Source organism: Scylla paramamosain, chromosome 5 (genome assembly GCF_035594125.1).
Source record: "Scylla paramamosain isolate STU-SP2022 chromosome 5, ASM3559412v1, whole genome shotgun sequence".
Taxonomy (NCBI): domain Eukaryota; kingdom Metazoa; phylum Arthropoda; class Malacostraca; order Decapoda; family Portunidae; genus Scylla; species Scylla paramamosain.
The window spans coordinates 34,402,556-34,410,055 of NC_087155.1; the positions used below are offsets into that span (position 1 = coordinate 34,402,556).

Consider the following 7,500-nt stretch of genomic DNA (forward strand, 5'->3'; position numbering starts at 1 on the left):
GTTTTGTTTTCGCTTTTTATTTCCCGGTACATTTATCTTTAAATTGATTCTCTTTCTCTAGTTTCTTGTCTCGTTTGCTCCCTCCGTTTGAAATTTAACTTGTCTCGTCTTTTCTCTTCTTCATTTCCTTCTCTTATTCTTTTCTTCCTCTGTCTTCATGTGTTTAATTCCCTCCAGCAACTTGATTCCTCCTCCTCCTCCTCCTCCTCTCTTTATCTACCTATCTTCATTCCTTCATTCTCTCTCTTTTCTTCGGTTTTCTGCTTTTCATTCACTTAACTTTTTGTATTTTCTTATAACTACATGACTGTACTTTTTCTTCTCCCTTTCCTTTCTTCTCTCTTTCTCCGTCCTTTCGTCTTTCATTCATTTCCCTTTCTTTCTCCAGTCACTCTCCTGTCGTGTTTCTTAACCTCCTTTTTTTTTCTTTTTTTTTGTATTTTTGTCTCCTTTCTCTCAGCTCTTACATCTCCTTCCTCTTCCTCCTCTTCCTCCTCTCCCTCTTTCACCTTTCATCCTTCATTCATATCCATTTCTTCGTTTTTTCTCATAGTAACTCCCTTTTCGTGATTTTTTTTATTCTTATAGTTTTCTTATCTCTCTTCTTTCAACTTTTACGTGCTTGTAATATTTCTTAATGTTGTATTCAATTTCCTTTTGTTTCCTTTGTCTTCGGTCGTTCACGTTTTTCTCTTTTATATTGCTTGTCTTGTCGTATCTCTTCCTTTTGCCTTACGTATTACACTGTGTTTTTTTTATTCTCTCTCTTTATGGCTTCGTGTTCTTTCTTTCTTTCTTTTCTTCTTTCCTCCTTTATTCCTCTTTTTATGCTTCCTGCTTTGTTACACTTTCGAGAGATTTCATAGTTTTTGCTTCCGTATTTTTAACTTTATATTTGCACCTTTAGTTTGTATCTTTCTCAATATTCTTTAATTTTAACTTGTGTTTATGTTGTATTTTCTTTTTTCACTGTTTTGTTATCTAATTTGTTTTTCTCCTTACGAATTGCCATTATTTTTTCCTCATTCCATTACTCTCTCTCTCTCTCTCTCTCTCTCTCTCTCTCTCTCTCTCAGCGTTCGTTCGCATCACACAGTTTCTGAACATTTATATTCCTAATGCAAGTATATTTCATGGATGTCTTTTCTCATCACGTGTTTTGTTTCTCATCCTTCCTTTCTCGGCACGAAATCACATTGTTTGCTCTTTTTCTTCCTCGCAGACCTTTTCTTTTTTCTTTTTTGTTCTCCTCGTTTGGTTGTTCTCATTTGTCTCATCTCACTCGAAAGGTTGTCTCAATTTGTCACGTCTTGCTCTTTGGTTCAGCTCATCTATGTCATTTTCTCTCCTTCTCTTTCTCCTTCTCTTTCTTTTCTTCATATTCGGTGCGTTCCTAATCTCTCTCTCTCTCTCTCTCTCTCTCTCTCTCTCTCTCTCTCTCTCTCTCTCTCTCTCTCTCTCTCTCTCTCTCTCTCTCTCTCTCTCTCTCTCTCTCTCTCTCTCTCTCTCTCTCTCTCTCTCTCTCTCTCTCTCTCTCTCTCTCTCTCTCTCTCTCTCTCTCTCTCTCTCTCTCTCTCTCTCTCTCTCTCTCTCTCTCTCTCTCTCTCTCTCTCTCTGTTGTTGTTGTTGTTGTTGTTGTTGTTGTTGTTGTTGTTCTCCTTCTTTTTCTTTTTGATCATCATCATCTGCTTCTTCTTCTTCTTCTGCTTCTTCTTCTTCTTCTTCTTCTTCCTCTTCTTCTTCTTCTTCTTCTTCTTCTTCTTCTTCTTCTTCTTCTTCTTCTTCTTCATCTTTTCTCTATCGTTTTCTTTTTCTTTTCTTTCTTTCCTTTCTTCTTCATCTACTTGGCAATCCCCTCTTTTCATCAGTTCCTCAGCTATTCTTCTCTCTCTCTTTCAGCTCCTCCCATAATCTCACTTTTCGCTCGTCGTTCTTCCCTCTTCGTCGAGACAAAACTTTGGTCCTCAGCTGGTCCGCCGATCCACGCGTAACGGCGTTCGACTCTCCCTTTGATTTAATGTGACAGCTTGAGTGTCATCCGCGGAATTACTAGCGATGGGACGTGGATATTAAGGGAGGTGTGTGTGTGTGTGTGTGTGTGTGTGTGTGTGTGTGTATAGAGGGAGAGAGAGAGAGGGGAGGGAGAGAGTTAAGGAAATCCAGTTAGGGAAGGGAGCAAACAGAATAAAAGGTAAATAAGTATGTAGAATCTCATCTGTAGTGTGGACATGAGATAAGATGATTAAAAAATATGTACGTACTTTATTTTTTTGTGACATGAGATTATAGCGTGTGTGTGTGCGTGTGTGTGAGGGGGTAGGTTGTGCATACGTGTCTGTATACCTCATACATATACACATAGATGAGCACACGTGGGAGGGAGCAAGAGTCAGCATCAAGGAAGCGGATGAGTTAAGCAAGGCACGACGTGGGAAGTGTGTATGGCGCGGGGAACGAAGTTATGGGAGAAGTGAGAGCGAGAGAAGGGTCGTGTGGGGATGAAGACTCACACTGGGATAAGACGTAGGAGGAGGAGGAGGAGGAGGAGGAGGAGGAGGAGGAGGCATAAGGACTCGTGTGGCAGGCTCGTGTGGGGGACCTTGAACATGTAAAGAGGGCTGATAGATGTTTAGAGGCAAATACGTCCCCTCTCAACATACCCTTAGCTTTGTGCACCGCCTGTAGTAGGGTCACACGAGGGGCGGGGAGTGTCTGGCTGCGGCTAATCCCTGCAAAGCCGCCTTGAGAAGCCCTGCGGAGTCCCAAGGCGGGTGAGGGTGAAAGTGTGAGGGATTTTGGTGGTGTTAAGGGTGTCGACCTGTGTTGGTGTGCCATAGAGGACGTGTGTTGTAGGGGTGTAGGGCATCGCCTGGCACCTGTCACCTCTTTGGCACCTGTGTGTTGTCCTGATACACCTGCTGATGGACAGGTGCTCTTCTCCTTTGGTCTTAGTCGTTTGTCTTCTTGACTTGTGCAGTTTGTTATATTCACTATTAGTTTTCTTGTATTGGGAAGGTTAACTGAAGGACGAATACAGGTGGGGGATTTGTTCTCTCTCTCTCTCTCTCTCTCTCTCTCTCTCTCTCTCTCTCTCTCTCTCTCTCTGTCTCTGGGAAGTCTTTTGAGAACACTTTTCATATCATCAGGTCAGGAACAGCAATAAATTATAATCATATCCGTAAACAGGAAGGTAATAAGGTTAATCATACAGTACAGATTCCCGTAAGTATTGCTTATGGATGAATTACGTATTATTGCTTGTACGAATCTTATTTGTAGATAAACATGTTTTTCCTTCTTACCTTAACACAATACGGGGATAAATGGCATACACAATTTAAAGTCAACAACACCAGTAAAAAAAAAAGAGTAATTTTTCCTTGCATCAGCAGCAATATATATATATATATATATATATATATATATATATATATATATATATATATATATATATATATATATATATATATATATATATATATATATACTGTTAACGAACTTTTTTTCTTCTTCACGGGAAGATGAAAAAAAAGTAGCGTTCTAAATGACGCGTCGAAGAGAATAAGGCAAGATAAGAGAGATGCCGTGTAGGGGAAGCAGTGAGTGTCAGGACTCAGATCTCTGACACTTTTTGGAGGAAGGCTGCTCGTGATGGTGGTGGTGGTGGTGGTTGTGGTGAGAGGCAGAGAGAGCCACACTCAACAGATCTTAGTGAGAGGAATGAGGAAAGGAAGAAATTAGAGGAGGATGAGAGAGGAATCAAATAAAGAAGGAAGAAAGGAAGGAAAGGTAAAAGATGAACAAAACTTAGTATATGGAAACAAGACATTAAGAAACCAGCAATATTGAAGGTACGTTAAAAAAAGTGGATAAAATAAAGGAAAAAAGAGAAAAGTGAGCTGCGGCGTGAAGTAGTAAACTAATATATATGAAAAAGGGAAAATAAAAAAAGCGAAGGAAGTAAAAAAAATGGAAGAGAAAAATATGGAGAAAGAGCAAGAGGGAAAGGAGAGAGAAGAAAACCAGTGAGGAAGTAGATAAGGAAGAGGAAGTATAAGAGAAAAAAAGAAAGAAAAAAAGTAAAAATGTGAGTTAGGCAGTAGAGGAGGAGAGGGAACAGGAAAAGGAGGAGGAGGAGGAGGACGAGGAGGAAGAAGAGAAAGAAGAAGAAGAAGAAGAAGAAGAAATGTATAAACAGTATGTGAGCAAGACAAGTATAATGACGTAATGCAATAACAGGAGCTGGAATGAGTGAGTGAGAAGTGAAGAAGTGAGAGGCGAAGGAGGAGGAGGAGGAGGAGGAGAGGGAGTAGAACCAGCAGCCACTAACAAGCAAGCCTTCCTCTCTAGAGTATTTAGCTAGACTTTCACTTAGGGCCTCGCAAGTGTTGAGTGTAAACAATAGCTCCCAAACACCTAGTCAGCGGGTCAACATGGTGATGGGCAGGCAGGCTGTATACATTGCGTCCTTAAGGTTACTCTGGGAATGGTGTACGTGTCAGACAAACGACTCTACGGTAGGTGTGTGTGTCTTAGCCTTTTACTGCCTCCTCTCAGTATGTTTTGCGTAATGTGTTTTCTTTTGTTTTGAGAAGTACAGTGATATCAGTGAAATGAGTCTTCTGGTTAGTATGAAGGAACGTATTCTTAGACTTTTCAGTGTTTTATCTCGCGTGTTGTTTCGTGTCATTTTTATCCCAGGAGAAGTAATCTATCATTCCTTTAGACATAATGTGATTCCACAGATTTGTCCTCCTATGTTATTTATCATCGTACGTGTGCAAGCTGTAATGTCTAATATATAGAAAAAGTAAGATGCATTTTGAAAAATAGGATTTATGAAGTTTTAACAGGCTCTTCTGAAAGTTGTTAGGGTTTTCAAGAATGTTTCCATGATTCTAATGATTGTCTAACAAGAATTCTGCATCATCACTAGGAAAACACGCATGGAAATCCGACTAATCATCTGTGTGTCCTTCGAAAATAGTTCTGATGAGAAAGAGAAGGAAATGTTTAATAATATCGGCCGAGGACTTTGTGAGGGATTGGGATTATACGTAAACATTTCTGAATATTTCATAATTTCAAGACTCCTTTTACTAAATATATAGGTTCGTTTTTGATAATATATAGTTTTCAGCGTTACTTTAATTTAATTCACTAACTTTTTTCATGATTTTTGCTATAAGACCTATTAACTATAAGAATGTTTATACTTTGCATCTAAAAATGTTTCCTTTTATCAGTTGTGATCAAGAAAACAGCGTAATTCGATGTAATCTTTGCGAACTGAAGTGAGGGTAAGCGTGCGTGGTGTAATGAGGGCTGGTGTGTGTGTGTGTGCTTTAGTGGGTGAGGGAGGGAGGTCAGGGAAGTGACAGGCGATAGGAGTGACAGAAGGCTTGAGGGAGCGGTAATAGTGAGGGAGAGTCGGGGTGAGAGAGGCAGAGGGAGGATGGAGAGATGGGCGTGTTGCGTGACTCTCCTCAGAAGGGTTTGGGATGGAAGAGGAGGAGGAGGAGGAGGAGGAGGAGGAGGAGGAGGAGGAGGAGGATAAGGAGGTGTCATGACCCGCCATTACTACTGTCACTCGTATCATTCTCATCATCATCTTCGTCTTCCTTTTCATTGTCACCCTAATAATCCGTGTCATTATTGTCCTCTCTGTCATTATCATCATCTATTCCATTCTTCCTCTCTTTCTCGTTTATTAGGTGTTTGTTTGTTCATTTGTTTATTGTCTTGTTGATATAGTCGTTTTATTAACTTAATTTCGTTTTATTTATCACCATCATCATTGTTTCATGCTATCTTCACCATCATACATCATCTCTCTCTCTCTCTCTCTCTCTCTCTCTCTCTCTCTCTCTCTCTCTCTCTCTCTCTCTCTCTCTCTCTCTCTCTCTCTCATCTCTTCACTATTACCACCACCATCACTGCCATCATTACACCCGTATCTCAGCATCTCATTCTCGTCTTCGCCATAAGTACAGTACATTGTCATCATCATCCTTTCTTATTGCTATCCACTTATCTCATCATTTACTCACTCACCACCACCATCCACCATGCACCCCGTCCATCACCCATAACAACCATCATCATCATTATCATCATCATCTTCATTGCCTCAATCGTCTGCAGGTGTCATGTTATACTCACCTTCACTCACCTTAACCAGCTCTCACCACCTGTATCACTTCCAATCAGGCGGTGCAGGTGTCAGGATAAGCTGTGTCAGATTGACTTTAATGGTTTAAGTGAGGTTAGTTTTCACGGTCGTTATTCTATTGTGTCTGTGGATTTTTCTCGTTTTAAGTTTGTATGGCGAAAGAATTTGTATTAAAAGAGAAGAATGTGATTTAGTTTGAGACCTTTTTATGCTTTTTTTTTTTTTTTTAATTGAGGGTGGTAATTATGTAGCGCTCTCTCTCTCTCTCTCTCTCTCTCTCTCTCTCTCTCTCTCTCTCTCTCTCTCTCTCTCTCTCTCTCTCTCTCTTGCACCAATCTCCTTATGAAAAAATAAAGTACCCTTCCTCCCTTTCACCACCAATCACCACAAACACATTCCTCACCACACGACAAATAGAGGCGTGAGACGAATGTCCTTCAAGTAAAAGAGAAAGAAAAAAAGACATACTATTCCTCATGTTGTCGGCAGAACAGTAGTGAGTCCCTTTCACCACTCATTACCACCACAGCACACTCCTCACCACATCCTCCACCGCGCCACAAATAACAGAGGTGAGAGTTGAGTGTCCCCTCCACCATCTTCCGAGGTGATTGAGATAACACCATTAGCATAACACTTTTCTCCCTTCGTTTCTCCTGCAGGTGTGGCCGTGAGAACCCCCGGACGCTCACCTCAGCCCGTACGTCCTCCCCAGGTAAGCCCGTTCTCACCTGCTGGCCTCGTTTTGGGGTTTGCTCAGGTGATTCAGTGAGAGGGAATTAAGAAAACGATGCGTGTAATTGCCTAAAGCGACAGGTGATTAAATGCTTGATTGGTTGATGTGCGAGGAGTTGAAAGTGTAATTGATTTGGGTGTTTTCTTAATTAGGGTGTGATTAGTTTCCTCACTGGTCATCTTCAGGTAAGAGGTGGTGGTGTAACTTTATTATTTAGCTTTTTGTCACTCGAGAACATTTTCATTATGTCTTTAAATGAGCTAAAGGAGTCGTTTCACACACACACACACACACACACACACACACACACACACACACACACACACACACACACACACACACACACACACACACACACACACACACCATCATGACTCATTGTAAACGTCTTACAATTTCTGTGTACTTCCCATGCAAAATTTTCTAAATGTATGCAAATGAGTGACTGGAGGAGGATGGCAAAACTGGTGTTATAAGAGAGAGAGAGAGAGAGAGAGAGAGAGAGAGAGAGAGAGAGAGAGAGAGAGAGAGAGAGAGAGAGAGAGAGAGAGAGAGAGAGAGAGAGAGACTGCAACCTAACCTAACTTAACTT

At 40.9% G+C, this 7,500-nt stretch overlaps 1 protein-coding gene across 2 annotated transcripts in view; it reads left to right on the plus strand.

Annotated features, from left to right (window-relative positions):
- Nucleotides 1-7,500, plus strand: part of LOC135100880 (protein inscuteable homolog) — a 170,917-nt gene that overhangs the window by 105,381 nt on the left and 58,036 nt on the right. For both annotated transcript variants that reach the window (XM_064004410.1, XM_064004408.1), the window contains one exon: nucleotides 6,835-6,887. The gene's annotated coding sequence lies outside the window, so the exon portion shown is untranslated. The remainder of the gene's footprint in view (nucleotides 1-6,834; nucleotides 6,888-7,500) is intronic.